At 43.3% G+C, this 24733-nt stretch overlaps 1 protein-coding gene, 1 long non-coding RNA gene and 1 pseudogene across 4 annotated transcripts in view; 2 read left to right on the forward strand and 1 right to left on the reverse strand.

The window, feature by feature from the left end:
* LOC121025469 (uncharacterized) overlaps nt 1-19956 on the reverse strand; it is a 33214-nt gene extending 13258 nt beyond the window's left edge. The window contains exon 1 of the long non-coding RNA XR_005788056.1: nt 19805-19956. This is a non-coding gene — a long non-coding RNA (uncharacterized LOC121025469). The remainder of the gene's footprint in view (nt 1-19804) is intronic.
* LOC121025498 (uncharacterized) lies at nt 3910-4020 on the forward strand (annotated as a pseudogene).
* A 4178-nt stretch (nt 19957-24134) lies between the features above and the next one.
* GRIA3 (glutamate ionotropic receptor AMPA type subunit 3) overlaps nt 24135-24733 on the forward strand; it is a 267365-nt gene continuing 266766 nt past the window's right edge. Inside the window, exon 1 of one of the 3 annotated variants that reach the window (XM_040467969.1) lies at nt 24135-24258. The gene's annotated coding sequence lies outside the window, so the exon portion shown is untranslated. Of the gene's footprint in view, nt 24259-24317; nt 24681-24733 lie in introns of those variants that run through there. The other 2 variants (XM_040467966.1, XM_040467968.1) reach the window with 2 other exon arrangements.

Genomic DNA, 24733 nt, shown 5'->3' on the forward strand with positions numbered 1-24733 from the left:
GGAAACTTCCCAATTTAATTTATAATTTTATAACCTAAATATAAAGCATTATAAACATGCAAAAAAAGAAAACAAGGTGATTTATTCATATAAATATAAAAATTATAAATAAAATAGCAAAAAAAAATCCAGCAGTTCATGAAAGATATTAGGAAATCTAACAACGTAATTTGTGCTAAAAAATTTAAAAGAGGGGCCGCTGGCTGACTCAGTCAGTAGAGCATACAAATCTGGATCTTCGGGTCATGAGTTTAAGCCCCACGTTGGGCATGGAGCCTACTTAAAAAAAAAGAAAAAAACTTAAAAAGAGAAAATCCAATAACAAATATATCAACAAATAATAATTAACATATTAAATTCTGGGGGCACCTGGGTAGTTCAGTCGGTGGAGCGTCCAACTCTTGATTTCGCTCAGGTCATAATCCCAGGGTCATGGAACCAGCCCTGCCTTGAGCCCATGCTAAGCATGGAGCCTGCTTAAGACTCTCTCTCTCTCTCCCTCTGCCCCTTTCCCCTACTCGTGCTGTCTCTCTCTCTCTAAAATAAAAAAAAAAAATCAAAATAAGATATTAAATTCTGTGACTATTCCTGATAAAAACTCCAAAAAATAAAAAAAACGTAGAGATTATGTGGTGTTTCAGAGCAAAAACATTGGAACCTAACTACGTGGGTTTGAATCTCAGCTCCATTACTTCTTAGCTGGAAGTTAACTTTAAAGTGGGAATGATAATAATAGCTGTCTTATGGCTTAATGTATGTATGACACTTAGATGCACACTTGCTCTTCAGAAAGGCAGTTTGATATAGTAGCTGCGTGGATTCAAATCCAAGCTCACCGCTGCGAGCCATGTGACTTTTGGAAAGTTACTTAACCTTCTGTACCTCCGTTTTCCCTTTGTCTACAAAGAGGAATAATAATAAAGCTACATCCGTAAACTGGGAATAATAATAAATTATAGATTTTACAGATTTTTATGAAGATTAAATTAAAGCTAGAAGCACTTAGGCCACTGCCTGGCACATGCTAGGAATTGCTATGGCAACATTCAGCCTTCTGGGGTTACCTCTCCACGGCTCTGATCTCTCTGGCAACCTGCTCACAAATTCCAACCACTTTAGTCGGTCCCAGAATTGTGATCTCTGCCTCTTCTGCCTACCATTCTCTGCTTGGGTTCCGCCATCCTGGGAAACACAGCCAGGGAGAACATTTCCCCCTGGGTAGAAGTTGGACCTGCATCATATACTTCCTGTCTCTCTCAAGGATTGCAGTCCCACCTGGATCACTGTCACATACCTGTCAATAGTTGTTTTACGTATTATAGATCTAAAAAATTTCCAAGCTGTGTATGAAAATCTATAATCTCATTTAATCCTCACGATAGCCACAGGAGATATATACGTCCTAATTACAGAGGAGGAAACTGAATAAGGAGAGATTAAATAACCTATCCGTGGTTATGAAGCTCGTAAGTGGTGGAGTCAAAATTTGAAACTTGACACTTTTATTCTGGAGCTCAGGCTCTCAACCAGTACACTATACTGCCAACCTAGAAACATTTATTAAAATTAAAATGTGCATAGCTTTTGACTCAGCAATCTCACTTCTGAGAATTTATCCATCAGACATAAATGCACTAGTATATCAAGATATATATGTAAATGTGTTTATTGCAGAATTTGTAATACTTCTAAAAATACTGAAGCCAGTCTAAATCTGATAAGAGACTTTATAAGGGAACGGTTGAATAATTAAAGTGCCTTTGTACATACCATGGAATATTACACGACTATTAAATGAGATTAATATGTATCGAATTGAGGATGTGCAGGACATATTAAAAATGAAAAGCAAATTCCAGAATAATATGCATAGTGTGACTCAGAAATGACTCAGCTAATTTATGGCTCCCGCATAGACCTCTCTCCGGAACTTCAGGCTTCCCACTCAACGTTGCCTCTTAAAGTCTCAAAAGCAGTGCAAATGCAATATGTCCAAATCTGAACTCAGAGTTCTCTGTGCCCAAACTGAATTGTTTCCAGTGTCCTCTTTCCTAGTTAATGCATCGTCATACGTCCGGATGTGTGAGCCGGAAGCCCAGGACTTGTGCCTTTGACATCTCCCTCCCGCTCGTGTCGTCTTCCCCCCAGCGCACGTTTCCCACACTACACACGTGTCCCACTCGTCATCAAGCTCTGTTGATTTTATATCTGCAATCTATTTTCATTGTTTCCAATGCCGCCACTCCCAGGCAAATCGCTAGTGTCTCTCACTTGGATTGCTGCAGTATTCTCTAATCCAAACACAGGTAGCCTCTCCATATCAACTCTAGCCCTCTTTAATTCATCCTCTACCCTGCATTGTGAGAGCAAAGAACTGTCAATTTGGAAAGCTTTTGCCCTCAGCTCTTGATCAGACAAAAACAATGCAGCATTATCATAATCACAGTCTAAAGAATTCAATTGCCTTTTGTTGTGAAAAGTAACAAAAGCTTTAGCATCTGGAAACATTTTGAGTCACCCATGGCCTCCCCTAATACACTGCGCCCTGCGCCACCGCCACCGTGCACAGGAAATGTAACAACAAAGGGCATTTTAAATTCTTCCCAAAGAGATATCCTTTCCCAGGGGAGGAGGGGTATGGAAAGACTTTCTTTCCAGGGAACTCCTCTAGCAACTATGCCCCGTTTATTCTCTCTCCATTTTGGCTACCACCTCGTAAGTTCTGCAATGGAAAAAAATTCTTCTCGCATACTACTCACCTTGTATAAATGTATAGCCTGAAAGACCCTAAGAACTCAAAGGCCTCCTCCACTTAGCATGGGCTTCTGACCTGGTTTCTAATTCCAAGTTCTTCTGATTAGAGCCCCAGTATTCCTGCCGGGCTCAGCTCCCTCCCCTGGATCTCCAACCATCGGCAAAGATTCTGCTACCAATTCATGGAGCTCCCAAATGCACCTGTCTGCTGAGCCTTGAGGACCCACTGCCATGTGTCACATCTATCTTTCTGACACACTAACACAACAAGGTACACTGTAGTGTTGACCGTCGCTTGAATCCTACTGAGAGAGCTGTACCTTCAAGCCAAACCCAGGTTCCGCATCCTGGAAAGTTCCCTCAATGACTGCCCTTTCTCCTTGGGTGGGTTTCATGCCAGGTCTCGGGACTTGACAGTAGTTCCAGATGGGACGCATTTGTCATGACTCTTTGAAATACTGGGGAGCTCTGGAGATGTGGGCAAGATGGCAACAACACTTCTCAGTTGACCAGTTCAAGCTCTATAAAGGAGTCTCATTTAACCTTTACAGAACTTCCCACCTTCTGATGCACTCAAAACATTAACGATAATTCAATACGTATAACGTTATTTTGCATTTGTATGATTTTCACTTCTTCCAAGCATTTTCAAGTTGTTATTCTTATTTGCACCTGCTATTTTATTGGATTTCATAGGCATTTTAGAAGATGAGTAAAGTAAGCATTAAGTGAATTATAAACCTTTTATTTTTTTTTTATTTTTTTTAACGTTTTATTTATTTCTGAGACAGGGAGAGACAGAGCATGAACAGGGGAGGGTCAGAGAGAGGGAGACACAGAATCTGAAACAGGCTCCAGGCTCCGAGTTGTCAGCACAGAGCCCGATGCGGGGCTCGAACTCAAGGACCGCGAGATCATGACCTGAGCGGAAGTCGGCCGCTTAACCGACTGAGCCACCCAGGCGCCCCGAATTATAAACCTTTTAAGGGCAAGGACTGACTCATGCCATTTGAATCCTCCCTGGTATCCAGTAGGGTGATTCTATACAAAGTGAGTGCTCAGTGATTAACTACCAACTTAATATTCTCTCCATTTCATAGCTTCAGAAAGCCATGCTCAGAGACGTTAAGCAACACATCTAAAGTCCCACAGCCAATCGCTTCTCGGCCTTTTGGCTAAGATCAAGTGTAGTATCTGTTCTTATCAGTTTAAAGTCCCACAGCCAGTTAGTTCCACTCCTCATTCCAGGCCCAGTGCCCACTCCATTAGACGAATTGTTCTCAGACTATGCTCCATGGAAATTCTGACTTGTGCAGGGAATACGCAGGTGAGGCCGAGTAGAGAGCACACGGCTGCTCCAATCAGAGCATCTTCACAGTCATCCATTTTAGATTTTGAGGTTTTGTGTCAGATTTTACTTGAATCAATTATTGTGCTATTATTTTTTTCTTAAGAAAAAGCAGTCATGGGGCGCCTGGGTGGCTCAGTCAGTTAAGTGTCCGACTCTTGATTTGCAGCTCAGGTCATGAACTCAGGGTCGTGCAATTAAGCCCCTCATCAGGCTCCGTGCTCAGAGTGTGGAGACTGCTTGGGACATGATCTCACAGTTTGTGACATCGAGCCCTGCATCAGGCTCCATGCTGACAGCGTGGAGCCTGCTTGGGGTTCTCTCTGTCTCCCTCTCTCTCTGCCTCACTCTCTCTCACCTTCTCAAAATAAATGAATAAACATTGAAAAAATAAAAGAATGCAGCAGCCCTGCCCTCGGGATAGGGACTCCACACCCCTAGAAAAGTACTCGTGAAAAATGTCTCCGCATCCCTGATAGACACTCAGAATGTGCAAATGTGTTTAGGCCATAAATAGTTAATAAAAGTTACCATTGAGGGTTTCAGGATGATTACAGCTACTATTTTGGAGTTCAACCACCTAGCATGTTTTGTTGCCTTAGTTACTATGAAGCATCTTAAGCTCAAGAGGGAAAGAGAGAAAAGGAGTATGCTCATGAGTGGGGGCTGTGTAACAGTGAAGTATGGATATTGGCATAAGGGGCACTCCAAAACCAAGTGCAGACGACACGAATAGGCAATTCACAAAATAAGAATGGCCAGAGAGCATATAAAAATGCTCATTCTGTCCATGAAAAACACAAGCAAAAACAATGTGATTTTTTTATTGAGAAAATTAGCAAATGCTAAAAAGAAATGGGTAACAGCCAGAATTAGTGAGATCCAGGGAAATGTACACTCTTGCATATTGCTTGTAAGAGCATAAATCGATAAAACTTTTCTGCAGGAAAATTCAACAATAAGTAGCGAAAGTCTTAACAGTTTGCATATCATTTTTAATGTTTATTTTTGAGAGAGAGTGAGCAGGGGAGGGGCAGAGAAACATGGGGACAGTGGATCTGACGTGGGTTCTATGCTGACAGCAGCGAGCCCGATGCGGGACTCGAACTCACAAACTGTGAGATCGTGACCTGAGCCAAAGTCAGAGGCTCAACCAACTGAGCCACCAACGTGCCCCACAGTTTGCATGTCTTTTGATTCTGCCACACCATATAGGAATTTATTCTGTAAAAAGAATCGTAAATGAAAACAAAGATGGATGTTAACTGGGCTTCACTACAGCATAATTTTCCATAGTGAGATATTAGAAACAGTTGAAATAGCAATATTAAGGGATTGACTAAATAAATTATTTTATATCTATACGCACAGCTATTAAAAAGCAAATTACAGAAGATTTAATGGCATGGAAAATGTTTAAAGACATATTTTCAAAACATAGTTAACAATCTGGTTGCAAAATAGTATGTAGAGTATGACATTATATTTACATGTTTATAGTAACCATTAAGACTATTCATAAATATTTTCACATTCTCCTTTAAGGCATGTAGTACGATTGTGCTTCCCAATCCTTTTGAAGATACATATGGTCATGCAACATAACTGGAATGTGAAATGTGAGGGGAACATTTAAAGGCCAGTGATCAATGTGCCACACGGCTTTTGCCTGCCTTGACAATCGTGGAAGCATGTGTTGAAAAGAGTCTTCTATCAGCCTGGGTCTCCTAAGTGACCATAATGTGCAGAGGTTCCCTGCCCACATAGACTGGATATGTAAAAACCTTTTATTGTATGAAGCCATTGAGATTTGCGGGTGGTTGTTATCACAACATAGCCTAGCCCGTCCTTGCTCATACCGTGTGGTGGGCACATGTGTGTGCATGCGTGTGTGTGCATGTTCATGTATATTGTGGGCAGAGAGAGAGAAGGGAGGGGAGGAGAAGGAGGGGGAAGACTAGAGAGTTCTACACAAAAAGAATAACAAATGTATGATTTTCATTTTCATATGTTTATATGCCTTCTAAATTGTCAACAATGAATATAGTTTTTATATTAAGAGGAAAAAAACAGTGTTTTTTTAAAAATTTGTGTAAAATTACCTCTTCCTATTCTCATCTACCTTGTCCCTTCAAACACTTCTATACCATCCTCCTGAGTCCCTAAGACAAGAGTATGAACTGTGTGACCCTAGGAAAAGCATGTAGTGTCTCTTGGGTTTCCTCCTACCTCGATGACTTCCATTTCACAATTTCCTTTCCACACTCTACCTCATCTGCCCAATGTTTCAGTGTTTGTGAACTTTAGAACTTGGTACTGAACCCTTGCCTTTTCTCTGTCTACTCCTTTTCCCTAAGTGAGTTCATCCGGTCCTCTGGCTTTGAATGCCATTTATATACGGCTGACTTCCAAATACGTATTTCTGGCCCAGACCTTTCTTTTGAGCCAGTCTCCTAGCCAATTACCTACTTTACCATTCCACTTGGATATCTCACGAACATCTCAAACTTAACATGGTTAAGCAGAACCCTTGGATCAACACTTTCACTTCTGCCAAAGCCTCTTCTCTCCACCTACATTGTTACCTCCCTATTCCAAGCTCCCACCATTTGTTGCCCCGAGCATTGCAAAAATCTCCTAATTGGTCTGCAAATTCCATTCCTACCCACCCTTCAACTCATTCTCTGTATAGCAGCAAGAGGGCCCTGAAATGGAGGTCATGTCCTTAACCTACTTACAGCCCTTCAGTGCATTCCTACTACCCTGAGAATAAATCTTAAACCTACACCATGCCCTACCAGCCCCTGTCTTGCTCCCAAACTTCACTTCAAGGACTTCTCCCCTCACTTGTTATATCTGGGTCACACTTGTCTTCTTCCGGGTCCTCAAAGATGCCAAACTCTATCAGTGTCTAGTACTTTGCCTCAGCTCCTCCCTCTGCCTTGAAAGCCCTATCTCCCACACTTCATTTGAATGTGTCTCATCCTTAGTGTCTCAGTTCACACATCATTCCAACAAATGGGCCTTTCCTCACCACTGTAACCAACGCAGAAAATATGGACTGCCCCCACAGCAACGACCCCCACCTACACTGTTTTTTGCTAGCACAATGATGATTTTGTTCAAGGACATGGCTGTCACATAGTCAAGGGAGCCTGGCCCTTCCCCGGTATCAAATAGTAGATAATAATTGCTTTTAGCCTATCATGGTCATATCTGGCCTTTTTGTCAGTGATTGATTTAGAGATGAGTAAACGATGTGGATCTAACCAAAATAACACAAAAGGAAGTCTTCTTTGGAAAGGCCCTTGCTGAGAAAAGAGAGACAGACAGAAAGTACCAATTTTCTTTAGCTTTTGTGTGTCTACATGTGATGCTTGCAAATGTGGAAGGCCTCTTACGATCACAAGTGAAGTATTATCCATGTGCTAAGGATAGTAGAATAGAAAGATGGAATGTGCCTGGGTCCCTCATAATAATTATATTGTGTATCTGAATTGACCCCGGATGCCTTGCTTCCAGACTTCTTAATCAGTGAGATAATAAACTCCATATTACTTGACCTAATTTTAGTTTGGTTTTCCACTACTGTCTGTTGAAAGTTGATCCTCATCTTCTATTCTCTATTGCAGCATCCTATTGGCTTTCTTTGTTAAGCAAATCCAAATGGATTGTTACTATATCTGTTACTTGTTTGCTTTTTGTTTAACTTCCATGAAACAGAATCTATATCTATGCCTATTGTGTTCACCGGTGTCTACCACAATATCCAACACATAGTAGGTGCTCAAGAAATATTTGTAAATGAATGACCAAATGTCACATCCACAGGGAGAACCAACTAGCTGGTTTAGATGGTCATGAGTAGGGCAGAGGATATATACAAACTCTAAGAAATAACTGTCCTTTGAAAATGATTTCCCAAAGAATTCTGATGCCTGATGTTTTAAACTTCAGTTTCAAAGGAATGCAGATGGGGAAGATACTAAAATGGAGGGCTCTAGGGGTACCTGGCTGGATCAATAAATAGAACATGTGACTCTTGATCTCAAGGTTGCAAGTTCAAGCCCTACGTTGGGTGTAGAGATTACTTAAAAATAAAATCTTTAAAATTTTTTTAATGTTTTATTATTTATTATTGAGAGACAGAGACAGAGCGTGAGCAGGGGAGGGGCAGAGGGAGAGGGAGACACAGAATCTGAAGCAGGCTCCAGGCTCTAAGCTGTCAGCACAGAGCCCGACGCAGGGCTCGAACTCACCAACCGCGAGATCATGACCTGAGCTGAAGTCGGACGCTTAACCAACTGAGCCACCCAGGCGCCCCCAAAATAAAATCTTTTAAAAAATATGAAATGAAATGAAATGAAATGAAATGAAATGAAATGATAAAATAAAATAAAATAAAATAAAATAAAATAAAATAAAATAAAATGGAGGGCTCTAAGAGCTCTTGTCCATCCCCCAGGCAATCTATGTTTCATCATCCCAAGAAGACAAGACAAAAGAATCATTCCCAAATCTCTACCACACCAAAGTGAGCTCATGTTCCTGCCTGGAGCAGATCAGGCACATAATCTAGATTATATTACTTCTTTACCCTTTCATCATAGTTTGCTGTTATGAAAAGCATTGTTATTTCCTTTTCATAAATTCAAGTAAATCTAAAATAATGACACAATCCCATAGAGCATGTCATCCAGATGATGGCAGAATTCTTGTACAGAGGCATTATAGCTTATCCAACTTAGAAAGCCCTGACCAAGGCAGGCCTTAGGTGGTATATTTCAGGTCATAGTGAAACTGTATCTTCTAACCAAACCAACGCCCCTAGTTTGCCAGGGTTCCTGAACTCCCACCATTATCACTGCTTCACTGAACTAAAGCAGTTATGTCCCCAGAAGTCCCCTATTAAAATGTGAATATTAGCTTCTAGAGAAGCTAATACGTTAATTTTTCAGCATTTATTTTTGAACACAGGGCAAAGTCCTGCGGGAATGGAATACTGTAGAGAACAGGTAAGCTTTAATGAATGTGGACATGGGCGGGAACATAGGCACTGGGAAGCTGGAAGAAGAGAAGAGGTAAAGGAGACAAGAAAAATACCAAAAGAGAATGCTAGTCAAGACTCAAACAGCACCGATTTGCCCCTGAGCCCCCAGCGACCCTCATATTACCTGATCACTTACTTCTCATGGAAATATGAAGGGAGGAAACAATATTTAGCCTCTTATTTGTCTCTTCATCTGTAAAATGGAGGTTGAAACAAAACATAACAGTAGTGATAGCAGCTGTATAAATAGACAGGCAGATAAGAAATGGGCTAATGAAGGAAACAAACTAGAAGACTGCACATTTCAAAGGTCTGGTATCGGCAGGGCTAGTCTGGGAAACTAATCAGGGTTAAGGTGTAATTGACTAGGCCAAACACATTTCCTAGATTGTAGTTTGCCTGATGTCCTGGGTTAATTATTAAGTGTCCTCTTCCACTCTCAAAAGTGTCCCAGTTTGGACAATAAACAATATAGTCACCCTTATGAGAGACTGGTGTCCGTGTCATGTGGATAGATTAGAGCTGTGCTGAGTTACTAAGTGCCTTCAAGTCTCAAGGCCGTGGAGTGGCCAGAGTCTCTCAACCTCTTGACTCCGGTTCTGAGGAACCGCCTGTGCACCACGCTGCGAAAATGTTGGGAAGCCATGCACCAAATGCAGGAAGTGCCACCATTTTAACCGAGGGCTTCCCGAAGGAGGGGGTGAAGACAAGAATTTCAGAAAGTAAAACAAGGCCAGTGGGGAGGATACTACGAGGGTGACTTGGAGGCCCTAGAAGCCCCTCAACTCACACTCAAAGGAAGAACTCACTCTTTCTAAACACAGGGCCAGACCTGATCCAGGTATCCGAACAGTTGCCAAACTCTCCATTTCTGCCCATAAAGGAAACAGTGCTTGCTCTAGACAAGATCACTCAGTCCTGGGCTGGGCTCATAATATTCACAGGTGCATCTGGCCACTTACTTGGCCCTCAACTTGTTAGAAACAGATCGGTCTTCGTGCAATGCCAAATCCAGAACAACAATTATGACAACCAAGAAGGAAAAAAATGAATAGCCTGTACAAAGAGAAAATACATGAAAATAATCCACTATATCTGATGTGAAAAGAGAAGAATCATTTGATTATAAACATTGGATTTCAGTTCTCATCTTACAGCACCAGAGAGGAAATTGTTCCAAAATTGATAACTTGTGTTTTCCCTTCCCAAAGTTTGTGTTCCCATTAAAATTGCACTAAATCTTCAGAGACATTGCCTTATGAGCCTAAAACCGATTTCCTCACCTAATTCTCATCTGTTGGTAAATACTTGTAATGTATCTAGGAAATCAAAGACATAATTTCTTTTTCAATATATGCAAAGACATTCGTCTCCTGTGGTTGAGGGGATGAGTTACACACTACAAGGAAACCAGAGGAGAGTGGATGGGGGCTTCTCGGTAGCTCCTTGCCCCTCTGGCACTAGCTTTATTACCCTGCAACAGCACCGATGTGTGGAAAAAACCCCAAGGTTCTGGCCTCTTGGCTGCTGCCAGCAAAAGCCAGCGTTATCTCAATGTACGCTGGGGAGCAGGTGAGGAGAGAAAAATAAAAAAAGATAATCAAAGCCCTCCTGCCACCCCGTCTCCTTGCCTCTAAAGTCTTCCACCGAGAGCCCCAGACTCGACTATTCTATCTTGTGCTGTGTGCATAGAGAGCAGGTAATCAGCAAAATTAATCAAAAATGCATTCATTACCGCAGAGCGGCAGTGGGTGACAGTGACTGCAGCTTTCATTGGCAAGTGGTTTCTGTGCTGGCACAATCCAATCTCCGTGGCTCTTTGGCAAAACCTTTGCATCCCCCTGCCCTCCCCCTCTCTCCCCACCAGCCCAGCCGGCTCTGCCACGCTCAGCTCCTCTTCTCCATTAAACGCGATCTGATTCAGACACTTGACGCTGTTTTCCCCTCAATCACCACAACGTTGCTCTGTAAAAGCTGTTTTCTGTCTAATAAGTCTTCTGAGTATTTTTAAAAAGGTGTTTCTTCACTTTAAAATACATTTTTTCCTTTGTTTTCAAAGCAGGAAGCCATTTCCTGCCAGGGCTAAACAAACTCAAACGCTGACAGATTCTGCAAATGCACAAGCCTTTCCTGCTTTGTCCAACCCCGCAAAATGGACTCTCTCAGAGCCCCCCCCAGAACCCAAAGCAGCTCAGGGGAAACTGTGCCAAAATATGCTGCAGGGTCTGGAGCTAATAGCAACAATAGCTAACGTTACTGATCATTTATTACGTGCCAGGTGGGATTCTATGCACTTTGCTTACCTTGTCTCATCCTCACAATAGCCTTGTGGGGGGTATGTTACTATTATCACCCCCATCGTACTGGCGGGGACTGGAGGCCCAAGGAAGTCAATTCACCCGAATGCTAGGTGTAGCCAGGGGACTTTGAACCTAGCGAGAGTGGTCCTCGCTCTAAACCACCCACCACGGTTCTGATGGAGGAAGACAAGTGCACCACTCTACACATTTCCCCGTCCCCTCTCAGACTATGGAGTGAACCCTTCCAGGGCATGGGATTAGCATTCAGTACATAACTATTTTCCAGGACACACAAACAGTACTTCCTCCATCCCCTGAAAAAAAATCAATCTGCTTTAGCTAAGATAGAGAGATGTAGAAAAACAAAATAAGACTCTCTCCCAAGTCTTTGTTACTCCAGTCTACAATGCTGCTTGAGTGGCCCCTGACTTTGTGCAACATTAGAGGCCGCTATCTGCTCCCCGCCCTTTGAGAAAGACGAAGTAGTTGGGATGTCAGGACACACGCACGCATATGGATACACAGTGCGATGTGGAGGCAGGGTGGCCTAGAGGTGTCCTGGATCTCATTTCACCTCCACAACTGAGAGCTGTGTGACCTTGGGCACGTCACGTAATCCCTCTTAAAAGTCATAGTTTTACAAGCTATAAAATTGAAATAATAGTACTACCTACCTCATGAGGACTATGAGGATTAGATGAGCTAACGTGTTAAACCACTGAGCACACGCTTGGCACATAGTAAGCACTTGATAAATAACAGCTCATATTCTATAATTCCTCTCCCACTGATCTGAAATTTACAACTTCTGTTATACATCCACGGATTCCGTGAAGAAGTGAATGGTGGAAATTCGAGGCAGGGGAGGGCAGTACTATATATATTTCATTAACACTTCGACTTTGACCCAGATAATCAGGCTAATTACTGACCTTGCTTCAGAAGTACACTTTGAAAACATACCAGACTGGAATACTGGGTTTTGAGGAAGCCACACATTTCCTGATTTAAGCTTTGGTAACAGAAAGCTTAAAAATAAAAAAATAAAATGGCTGAAAAAAAGATAAACAGTCCCATACTACATCTTGTTATCTAAAGGAGTCTGCCCTCTAAATTATAGGAGACTGTGGTGTTTTTTAGTACATAAAGGAAACCACAAAAATGACAAAATAGCAGATCTTTTCACTTGAGAAAATGATTTGCTCCGGAGTTCCTTTAAGTGGCAAGCATGTGTCCTGGATTTAAAATAGAATTCAATTTACCTAAATTCATTTTCCACACAAATTTTTGATGCACGCCTATTGCATAAAGCAAGACTTGCCCATATTATAAGATATAGCAGCAAATTGCTGATGTCCATTTCCACTTTGTCGGCATTCGCCACCCAACCTCTTATCACCCTGTGGCTGGCTACAGACACACTCAGCCAATTTCCATGTTCTTAAGAAACAGGAAATGTTATACTAACTCAAACCTTCAACTCTTCTCAGCTGCCATCCATTCCTCAATGGTAACACAAGGACTACTTTTTGCCAAGTGCCTTGTGGGCTGTACCAACCACTTATCTAACAGAATCCTGAAAAGAGGTCAGAAAGGATGGGGAAGTTTTGACCGTGAGGGGGCAAGAAGAAAAAGGTTATTTTCCTAATGTCTCCCACCAGATCCAGACTCTTCTCCGTGGTGCTCCTGTCCTAGCCACAAGATATGGCCACTGTTCTCCGAGTTTGCCAAATCTAACCATCCAGATGAAAGGGCATTTGGTTTCCTCATTTTAATCCATCCATTAACTCAGACATTTTTTCTCCCTTGTATTCCTCCTACCTTATGACCCATAATGTTAAAGAGAACACCACTGGATCTTGCTTTTGGCTAAGTCACACATTCATTCATTCTCTTGACAAAAGTTATTTGGCATCAGTTACAGCCCATGCATTTTTTTTCTGGGTGCTGGGATTACAGCAATAAGCAAAATAGATGGAAAAAAGTCCCCACCCTCCCAGAGCTCACCATCTTAAATAAACCAAGTTAGTAAAATATCTACTTAGAGTGAAGATATAGAATTACATTGTATTCCAATACCAAGGAAGTCAGTTCCCTTAAGCCTCATTCTAGTTAGAAAAGTAATAGTGCTTATAATTTTCAAAAAAATTATTAGTTGGGGAATGTAAGGATTCCATTCATTCATGTACCCATTAATCACACTGTTCCTAATTCCAAAAAGATTTTGAAATAACCTACAGTAAAAGACATAGAAACTTCTTGCTTTAATTTGTTAGCCATGAATCTAACTAAAGCCAAATCAAATAATGTACTGATGGAGAAGTGTTAAGATTTCAAGAGTCAAGATGCTATCTATGGCTTTGCGCTTGGGTAATTTGTCTGCAATTATTAGAAACACCCACAAGGTGGTGGTAATGATACCTTAGTTTATAACCATATCAGAGGAGCAAGCTGATAATACAGGTGTGATTTACCTGAAATGAAGGTACAGTGTACTTCTCCAACCACGAAATTTGGTTCTCAAAACCCTTATGGCAGAATTCATGATTAAAGAGCTTAGGATGTTTTCAAGAAACTTCTTAGGAAGGTTGAGATCTTGACTGAGCTCCTGAAAGCCGTCATTCATTAATTCATTGAGCACACCTTTCTTGAGAAGCTTCTAGGTACTAAGCTTTATGAAAAGCATGTAAAAAATGAATTTTGTGTTCACAAAATATACAATACAGGAAGCATCCTAAATAAAAGGAAAAGGCAATGACACTTTTCACATTCTAACTTGTTAATAATGGGAACTGCACAATTACTTTCCGTTTACCATTCTTTGTTTAGTAGATGCTTCTTGGGTCTCTTTCCTTTAAAGTTTGTACGAAATGCTTCTAATCTTGGTTTGCATAAAACATGGGGATAATAACAGTATTTACCTCAAAGGGTGGCTGTAAAGATTCAACGAGACAGTACACTTAAACCATTTATCAAGTGCCCGACATGTGGCAAGAAATACATGTAAGTCGCCATCCATGTCATTGCTGTCATGATCGTTGTCCCTGTCGTCATCATCATCATCATGGCGGGGGGGGGGGGGGAACCTGTTCATCTGTATATACCAGAAATTTCAGCAAAGTCGATTCAGAATTGCAGAGGAGTCACCGCTTCCCCTTTGTTAGCAAAGCATGACAATGTTGGAAACATTTAACCAAAACTTTAAGGGGGGACGGGATCTTCGTTTGTCATCCCTTTGTCTCGTTTTGTTTGGTTTTGAATTTAAAGGCGTTGCCGCACAAGGACTTTCTTAGTGGAGTGCCTCTGGCTATAAAATGATCTTCCCCGTAGGGAACTCAATGCGAGTTTAGACAGCAAGGTAGGTAAGATTGTAAGACCACTCTTGGACTGGCCTCCTGCCAAGCTACGGTGATTTTAAGTGATTTTTTTTTCACTTCCTTTGTAACACAGAACTTCTCTAGGGACTGGGGCTACCCACTGAGGGAGGCCAGGAGAAGTAGCTAGGAACTGTTTGCGGCCTCCCTAGAGGAAGTCCTTTCATTTCCTTTAGACTTTGTAGGGCCCTTGGTGAATGAGTTTCTCCCTGGGGCCTGGAGTCCAGAGCCCAGAGAACTGTCGCTCCATAATGCCCATTCTCCTCCAGAGCAGGCACTGCCCTCGGGGGCCTGCTTCCCCAGTGTGACCTGTGCAGTCACACAGGGTCCCCTGCTAGAAGGACCTTGCTTTCATGCTCTGCTGTCTCTGTCCTGAAAGTCTTGACGCTTGAACAAGAGGCCCAGCGTTTTCCTCTTGCCCTGGACCCCACAAACTATATAGCCAAGTCCTCTCTGCCCCGAAGAGTTTCTGAACACTGGGTGGGCCTTGTTCTTAGTTTCTCCCCCTGCTGTTATTTGAGAGTCCACGTCACTCCCCACCCTTGAGTCCCACTAAATGCAGTGGTTCAGTGGCCCTCAGACTAACTCTGTACTCTGAGGATCATTCTAGAGATGTTCTCCTACCCTTGAAGTACCGATGTCTAGTAACAGGCATTGCAGGTAGTGTGCAGTGAATTAAGGCAAACACAGCGCAGGAAGGCAGAAAGCCTCGGCTTCGGTGTCAGCTGAGGGAAGTGACAGGAATTCTGACCTGTCTCAGTTTCTTCACTAGTGGGCTATTGCTCTAGAATGTCTAGAAAAGCAAGAGCAATAGAAATTCTCTGAGAAAGTTCATAGTTCCTCATTTCTTTAACTTAAACTAATCCACTCTACCAATCCTAATGTCACAATATTGAGTGGATTCTATTGATGATCTCTCTCTCTCTCTCTCTCTCTCTCTCTCTCTGTCTCTGTCTCTCTCTGTCTCTCTCTCTCTACAGTGCTTTATATGGAAATGCAGGTAAGATGTATCCCCAATTCACAGCTCAAAACACTGAGGCTCCAAAAGTATAATTTGGAAATTACTGCAATTAGAATCCAGGTTTTCAGATACCTGGTACAATGTTCACATTTCTGAAAAGGTGCGTGTAAACCATTTTGTTTTTTTAAACTCCTATTCTGGGTGAGTACAGAGAATTAGGGTTTCTTCACAGTGGCCCTATTGGCCTCCTGAACGGTATAATCCTTGGTTGCTGGGGGCTGTCCTGTGCCCCCGGGAGGTTTAGCAGAGTCCCTTGTCTCTACTTACTAAGTGTAAGTAGAAATCCCCTGTAACCCCCCACCGCCAGGTGTGACGATCAAAAAAGTCCCCAGACATTGCACTTGTCCCCTGGGGAGCAAACCACAGCCAACTGATAACCACTTCATGAGAGCACTTCACTATTTAAAGGGAACATGTGGTGAATCCTTTAGTAAACTACAAAACTCTCTCCAAATGTGTATTTCCACGTAGTAGATTTTCTTAAATTAGAAGATACCTTCTTTCAAAGGAGAAAACCACTGATTGTGGCTGTGTGGGGGTAATCACCCAGAAAAATGTGATGCTTTTCTTTTCCCTCAAAATATTATTATGTTCATGGGAGTGATGCCACAAAGATTCAGCAGAATATGCTTGCAGCATACAGATCGGAACAGATGTAACTTTAGCAAATCCAGCAATTCCTCTTTAAGAATTAGCTACAGTCAAGTATCTGAGAAGTCAACTGTTTCCAGTTATCTTTTCATTCCCCTAAATACTCTGAATTCACTTTTAGAGCAGGAAACACAGACCTTCCTCTATCTAAAGGAGTGTTAAAAAAAAAAAAACCCTATTTCGTTTTTTAATGTTTATTTTTGAGAGAGAGAGAGAGAGAGCGAGCAGGGGAGGGGCAGACAGGGAGACAGAATCCCAAGCAAGCGCCACACTGTCAGCACAGAGCCCAACGTGGGGCTCAAACCCATACACCATGAGATCATGACCTGAGCCAAAATCGAGAGTCACCCCACTAACTGGGCCACCCAGGTGCCCCCCAAAATACCCTCTTCCTAAAGACAGCGAGGGTCAAACCCCAAGCTGACAGATTAGGGAACAGAAATTAAGAGGTAGAAGTGGCAGACAGATAGGAAGTCTTCTATCTGGGCCTTGAAGCAACCCGTAATCCGCTCCCTGCCTCAGCTGGATAGACCAGACGGTTTAACACCCAAACCAAGATACTCTCGAGCGAGAAGAGGGGCATTGGTGATGATCGTGCTGGGACAATGCACATCAGCCCAATTGTCCTGGCCAAACCATGATGCCTAGGGTGGTCACCCTAGCCTGAGATCACTCATGGAAACACGCCCACTGCCAGATGGTTGCTACGTTAGTGAGCCCCAAATCTTAGTAGTTTAAAACAAAATCATTTCTCATTTCTCACCCCTTTGCAGGTTGGCTGTGGTTCAGCTGATCTAAACTGGGCAGCTCGGCCACAGACTGCAATAATTGAGAGGGCTCTGTGTCTCACTTCGGGTCTGTGAGTCAACTGGGCCAGTTCTGCTCCACCCGCCATTCATCCTTCTCGGAACCAGAAAACTATCTGTTATGTGTACTTCTCATGACACCCACAGAGGTGAAGACGGTGAGCAGAATGCCATGAGGCTCCTTAAGACGTAGGCTGGAACTGGCGTGCTGTCGCCTCTGCCCACATGCCACTGGCCAAAGCAAGTCACACTGCCAAGCCCAAAATTAAGGGGCAGAGAAATATGGTGCTCACAGTGAGGCCCCGATAAAGGTACGAATGCGGGAAGGAGTGAATAATTGGAACGCTCGTTCAATCTAACATACATGCTTCGCCCGTCCCAACCTCATCACCACCACCCCCACACATACACACACCTCAGGAAAGGGGGGTGGGTAATCTGTTTGCCCTCATACGATATGACATGATGCTGACTCAGTTCCTGACATACAGTCACGTAATTTTCAGAATCCAGAGTCAGTTTCTAGTTTCAGAAGTACTTTGAAAATTGGACAGGTTTCCAGTTGAGTATAAAAACCAACTGGCATCCAGAATTCCTCAATAAAGTTCTCAAATCTGTTAAAGCATGCAACCCATCCCCAGCTAGGGCTGGGGGGCAGGGCCAGTTTTAGGCTGGGGGCTATTTCCCCCAGACTTGCCAGTGCTATTTCACAGTGACAGTTCCTAACCTTCCCAGAGGGGTAAAAAAGGAAAAAAAAGCATACGTTAATAAAAATATCAACAATAACATCTTTGGGAGGTAACCTGGAATAATTCACAATAAATTAACACTTCCCATCAGAGAGATGTTGTAGCTTATAAGAATGTCACTTTGCGAGAAGTGGGAGTCCCAAAGCCATGTGACTTCCATCTGCAGTTTGCAAGCCCATTCAGAGCCCAACAGGGGATAATTACTTGCTAAGATGTACCCATCCCAGCAGAATATATTTGCTATGATTCAGTTGTCTCACAGCATGAAAGAGACTCTGGTCTGGTGGATAAAGCCCTAGAGGGATAAAAAAAAAAAAATCTCCATTCCCCACCACTTGGCTGTGTGACCTTGAATCGTTCACTAAACCTCTCTGATTCCTCAGTTTCACAGTCTACGGGAGTAACGCCCCAGACCTACGCTTACCCAGAGAAGAACATGAAAAAAGAGTCACTATCTGAAAAGATCTGGAACCCTATTTGCCTCTACCCCTAGGAAAAGGAACTGTTTCTATGTTCGTTTCTCACCCTGGACACTCAATATAAAATTACTTTTTTAGGAGCAGAATTAAATATCAGGCAGATGCATCACGAACTGAATTTAGGGGGATAAGTTACTAAAGTAACAGAAGGATCTCACCATGGAGCAGCCTACCTCTAAGAGACCCGAGACAAGACCATTCAGCAAGTTGCAATGGGCCTGTGGACATTTCAAGAGTGAAATGATTACCACTCACAATTCTCAGGGAGCAGACCTTTGGGAAGATAGGGATTTTAGTGGCTATTGTGGTTGTTTCCCAACTCCATGTCTCCCTATCCCACTGTGTGTCAATCATGTGGTTTGGAGAGGGGTAGGGAAGAAGTGACCCTATGGATAGGGTATAATCTGATGTCCCCTTGCCATAGTGAGTGGCTCAGGTAGTTCAGGTCTAAGGATGACATTACTTGACCACAGGATTCAAGCATGAATGTTCATGTGATTCCTTTAGAACCAATGATATAACATGTGATGCAGATGTGAAGACAAGACATGCCACAGACATTTTGCCATCATACGGTGGGCAAAGAAGGAGAAAGGAAAATAAATTAGGCCTTTGATACAATTTTTGAACTACTGAAGCTAATCAAGTCTCAAGCAGTCTTACCTATGTCCCTTCCAGATCTGTAAATCAATGCATCTCCCTTATCATTTATATTAGCTTTAGTGGGTTTTGTCTTAGCTGAAGCATGAACATCTTAACTGATATAGGAACTGAGTCAAGGGCATGGTCACCAGCCCTGAGAATACCTAAAGGAGGCAATGTGAAAGTGCTTAGTCCAGAGAGAAAAAGTTGGAATGAGGTACTAAAAGGGAAGGATCATCTCCAAGTCATTGTGCCCCCAAATAGCTCCTAGAGATATCTTCAGGGCAAAAAAAAAAAAAAAAATGAGTTCTAAACACCCTCCTCATCTATAAAAAGCAAGCAGGGTGCCTGGGTGGCTCAGTCGGTTAAGTGTCTGACTTTGGCTCAGGTCATGAACTTGCAGTTTGTGAGTTCAAGCCCCGCATCAGGCTCTGTGGTGACAGCTCAGAGCCTGGAGCCTACTTCGGATTCTGTGTCTCCCTCTCTCTCTGCCCCTCCCCCGTTCATGCTCTGTCTCTCTCACTCTCAAAAATGAATAAATGTTAAAAAAATTTTTTAATAAAAAAAATAAAAAGCAAGCCAATCTGAAAACAATTTAAGATAAACAATTGCTTCTATGGCCATGCTCACCTGGTGTGACTATCTTCTCCTGGAAGTTGCTATGGATCCATTTCTGGGCATATCAAACCCAAGTTCATAAGACTTCTCCTCTGAGATACACATAAACTCCCATCAGAAGCAGTTCCAACTAGGCCTGTGCCTAGAATTTCAGCTCCTCAGGGCTGTGGATTCATTCAGCAACACCAAGGTTGGCATCTACATAGAGGACTTCTGGAAGGGCGGTATCATAGAAAAGATTGAAGGATAGAGAAGTTAGATGGAAGACCCAAGCTCTCTTAGATGTCAAACCCAACCTGAGTCTCCAGATATGACTGGACTCTATTCTTCCCAAGAATCCAGGAATGAAAATGTAAGAGACAGCCATAAAGAATTGGGAGTCCCTAAAGTAGTTCCTTGATGAGAATTGTAGGCTGAAGGTTAGACAGTTTTTCCTCACCCTAAGATAATCCTGACTCACGGAATCATAGGACCATAGAACATGAGAGTGGGAAGTCTTTAGAAATCACCTTGCTCTATCTTCTCGTTGTGATGGCATGGGACTGAATCTGGGAGAAGGAAAGTACCTTTTTTCAGATATTTGAACACCTTCCTCTGTACTTGGTGCCTGGTGCTTAACTATTTTCACAGCACTTACCATGTTACATTGTCCTTGCCACTGAATACATATGCTCCTTCTCTGAACTTGAAATTCATTGAAAGCAGAAATTGTCTTTCTTCCTTATATCCCTGGTGCCTCCCAGAATCTGTCAGATAGCAGGTGGTCAAACGTTTGTTCAAGAAATCAAAGTTTCAAGTCAAATAGTGAGGAAGTTATCTTTCTATTAGGCAAAGGATATAGAATCTTGCTTTCATTACTTTTAAAGGGTATGGCAGTTTCCTTCCAATGAATCACAATGATTTTTGTCATTATTTTCCTTATTTACAAGGTATCAAGTTAACGAGTATGAGGATTAATGTATAGTTAGATCTTTTCTCCGAAGTTCACTGGCCAACATTCTTTCTGCTTCTCCAAGAGCCCTATCCCAAGCCTGAAACAAACAGAAACCTCATGAAGAGGAGTACTATTTTCACTTTCATATTGTAAATTTTAAAACTTCGTATTTTCCTTCTGCCTCAACATCCCCACAAACCGTCTGTGAGGACCCCACCCAGGTGACTGGGTGCATCACTGTGACAAGGCTGGCCCCCGCCACAAGTTCCCCTAATTGCCCTCCCCTGACTGTGACCTATTGTCATTCAAATGTACCAATGAAATCACCTCCTGCATGCCTTTTGTTTGTATGTTCCAACCTGATAAAGGCACTTGCCCAAGGGGCAATCTCTCTCTCTCTCTCTTTCTGTCTCTCTCTCTCTCTCCTCCCCATTTGCTTGGCTGAGCACACACATTTGCTGCTCCCCCACCCTGTGTGGCCTCCATTCATGGCGTACAGTGACTCCGTTTCTCTAAAACTTGTGAGGATAATAAACTTTATTTTCCTGTGCCTCTCCTGTGTCCTCTCTTGCAGCTACACCTGACTAACCATTTCACAAAAGAACACAACCTCTCAGTAAGAACTGCAATGAATTATTTTCTTGCCAGGTAATTCTGAATCCAGCAGAGATACCTCTTAACCAGAGAGAGAGAGAGAGAGAGAGAGAGAGAGAGAGAGGGAGAGAGGGAGAGAGGGCGCTGGATTTGGGGCTTAGTTGGCAACTTCTGGCGGCTGTGATGCTTGCTACTACAATCTCTAGCTCCTCATTGGAAAAACAAAGATGAAGTTCAAAAAGCATCTCACCGCTTTCTTCCGTGAGGGATTGAATGCAAAAGAATTTGCATGTATTATACGGACTTTCCAACCAACAGCAATATGCCTAGTTCACCACTGTGTCCCTGCTGGCTCAGATGGGACTAATCCAATTCTGCCAACAGCTGCAACTGACAGCTAAAAGTTAAAAAAGTGGCAGCAGATGAAAGAGAGGAAAACAGGTAATGGGCAGGGGAGACTGAAAACAGAAAGGATAGGTGCCCATTTACAGTGATGAATGCAATGGAGGATTTTCAAGTGCACGGGCATTGAAATGCCTTTCTTCCTCTCATCTCTTGTTACTCATCCAGCCCATTAGTCTTCAAGCCAAATGACACTGAAGAAGGCCACAGATCTCTTCCTCCACCTCTTCTCTTGGCTAGCCAAACATGGATGGGGACCTGTTTGCTTTCAGGAGGGAAATGAGGTGTGTTGAAAGCTACTCCCTCCATCTGAAATGTAGTGTCTCCCCACCTGAAATCACAACTGAAACTCCTCCTTAGAGTTATCCTCCGGTCAAGGCATTGAAGGCTTCTATTAAAATGCAACTATGTTATCTAAAAGGAGGAACATGTAGTGCCTGGCACCGAGTAGAGGTTCTCTAAACGTCATTTTTAATATTAAGTTGTCACTGCCTGCCATGAGAACGTTAGTAAAGATTCATCTACCAGATTCTCTCCTGTCTCCTAGGGCTCTTAAGGAACCCTGATGGGAAGAATTTGATGGAACACAGGCCAAGACTTGGTAGCAGAGTCTGAGGTTTGGGGGATGGTGGAGAAAGGGGAGGCTGACAACAGAAGGTACTTTTGGGGAGAAAGGGCACTTTTAAAGGGTGAGAAGGGGGGAAGGGCATCTGGAAATTAACATTTATTGATTCTTCTATGAATCAGGCACTGAATTAGATGTTTTAGCACCCACTATTTTACTTAATCCTTATTTAATCCACAACCACTTCATAGGGAAAGTAACAGTAATATTCCCACTTTGCAGATGCGAAAACTGGAGTTAAGATTAAGAAAGTCGCTCAAGGTCACACACTGCCTGTATGTAATAGAATATAGACTTGAACTTAGACCTGTCTCCTATGCCTATATCCCTGAGCCATGCTGTCAGTCCCCACACTCGTCAAGGGGTGGCTAACCTCGTCTCTGCTGCCTCCTTTGGTCTAATGCTCCAATCACTTGCAAGTTCAGTCTCCTGTCATGCCCAAGTTTCTCCCTCATTTTTAGCAACGGACTATGCAAATGGAGATGAAAGATTCTTAGGAGTGGTGGGGCAGAAAGAGATTTTGCATTCTCAGAAGGGATAGAAGGTTGGCAAGAGCCTAGAACCATTTTTCTGGTTGCCTGAGGGTTTGGAAACTTTCTTTACTCTTTTTTTTTTTAAATTGTTTATTTCGAGAGAGAGAAAAAAAAAAATCAGGGGGGGGCGGGGGGCGGGCAGAGAAAGAGGAAGACAGAGGATCCAAAGCGGGCTCTGCACTGTCAGCACAGAGCCCTATGCAGGCCTCAAACTCACCACTTGAGATCATGACCTGAACGGAAGTCAGACGCTTAACCAACTGAGCCACCCAGGTGCCCCTAGAAAATCGCTATTCCAGGCTCCAACCTGTGTTATGCCAAATCCAAAGTTCCAGAGTAACTGGTGGACCAGTTGGGCCCCTGCCCCATGTATACCAGTTTGCTGTACATTGGCAGGAGAGTTCATTTTCCACATAGAGCAGGAGGAGAGGATATGAAAAGGAGAGCAGCTGGCATGGAAAGGAATAACACTTGTCTCTTCCAGAGAAGCTGGGGTAGGAATGAAAGACATAGAAGATAAGGAAGCTTCTTTCCTCCCACCACTGGAGAAAGGGGTTAGGGAGAAGAGTCTAAGACGTTCATGCACAATATCTTGTGGAGGGGACCATCCCCCAACAGAGGTCCAGGCCTGCTGCCTGACTTGGAAGGTTCTTTCCTCCCCTTAGAGCAAGGAATAAAAGAGGACTGGGGAAGAATTGATAGCCTCTGGGGTCATGGGGGCAGGGGCCCAGGCTGCTTTGTCCAGAGGCTACAGCAAGGGAGCAAAGTAGCTGGGGACAGTTTCCCCCAACCTTAACTTCCAATCCCCACCCGTACCCTAGCTCATTCCCACACCTCTCTCCTCCTTTGGCCGGTGGGACTGAGCGTCCTTTTCATTAACCTTTTAGTTACCACTCCACGCACACACTTTTCTACAACCCCCAAAGCAGTCAGCCCCACACTGCCCATCACTGCCCTCTCCCCGCGGCAATCCCAGCTCTGCACTTGGGCAAGGGGAGATACTCGCCTCTCAGGGCCGTGGGAGTGGAAGGGGGGTTGTTCACTCGCCCTCGGAGCTCTGCTGTAAAAACTGAGCGGCAGGGACCAGGCATGCGCAGCAAATTCGGGCGCATTGTGATGGGAACTGCCTCTCCGAGTCTCTACAAAGACTCCGGAGTAACCACTAACGGCCCCCCCAAGACCCCCCTTCTTAAAGACAGACACACAAACGCAGAGGCAATGCAGCTTTTCTTTCTTTTTTTTGAAGGGCCAGTTGCCGCTTGAAAGGCTAGTTCCACGTGAAGACTAGTGGATTTCTATCGATCCCATCTCCGGTGTTGACAAACGCCAGCGCCGAGGCTTTGCAGTCCGGGGCTGCAGTTTGCAGTGGAGCTAAGCGGTGTGCGGCTTTAATTCCACGTCAGATCAACTTTGATCAATATCCCCCTACCGGCCCAATTGGAAGAGCCCAATTCACCGGCGCTGAGCCTTTTCGCTCTTTGCTTCTTTTTTCCCCTCTTTAGACCCACCATCTTCTGGGGGAAGAAAAGTCTCGGATTTTCTTTAGAATTTCTTTTCTTTCTTTCTCTCTCTCTCTTTTGTTTCTTTGGGTTTTGTTTTGTTTTGTTTCTCGGTGTTCTGTCTTTTTTGTTTTGTTTGGTGTTTTAGGTTTTTATTCTCTCTCTGCCTCTCATTCTCTCTCTCTCTCTCTCTCTCTCTCTCTCTCTCTCTCTCGTAGTGATAGGGAGAGAGATCGCTTTGGCGAACAGAGCTTGCAGCCAATGAACCCGCCTTCCAGATTGGTGTGAAGACAGAAGTGAGGTGGGGGGCGGGGAGGGGGTGTGAGAGAGCCTGGGAGCGAGAGGGAGCAAGAA

This window comes from Herpailurus yagouaroundi, unplaced genomic scaffold, assembly GCF_014898765.1.
Source record: "Herpailurus yagouaroundi ecotype Mexico unplaced genomic scaffold, PumYag 67641, whole genome shotgun sequence".
NCBI classification, from domain to species: domain Eukaryota; kingdom Metazoa; phylum Chordata; class Mammalia; order Carnivora; family Felidae; genus Herpailurus; species Herpailurus yagouaroundi.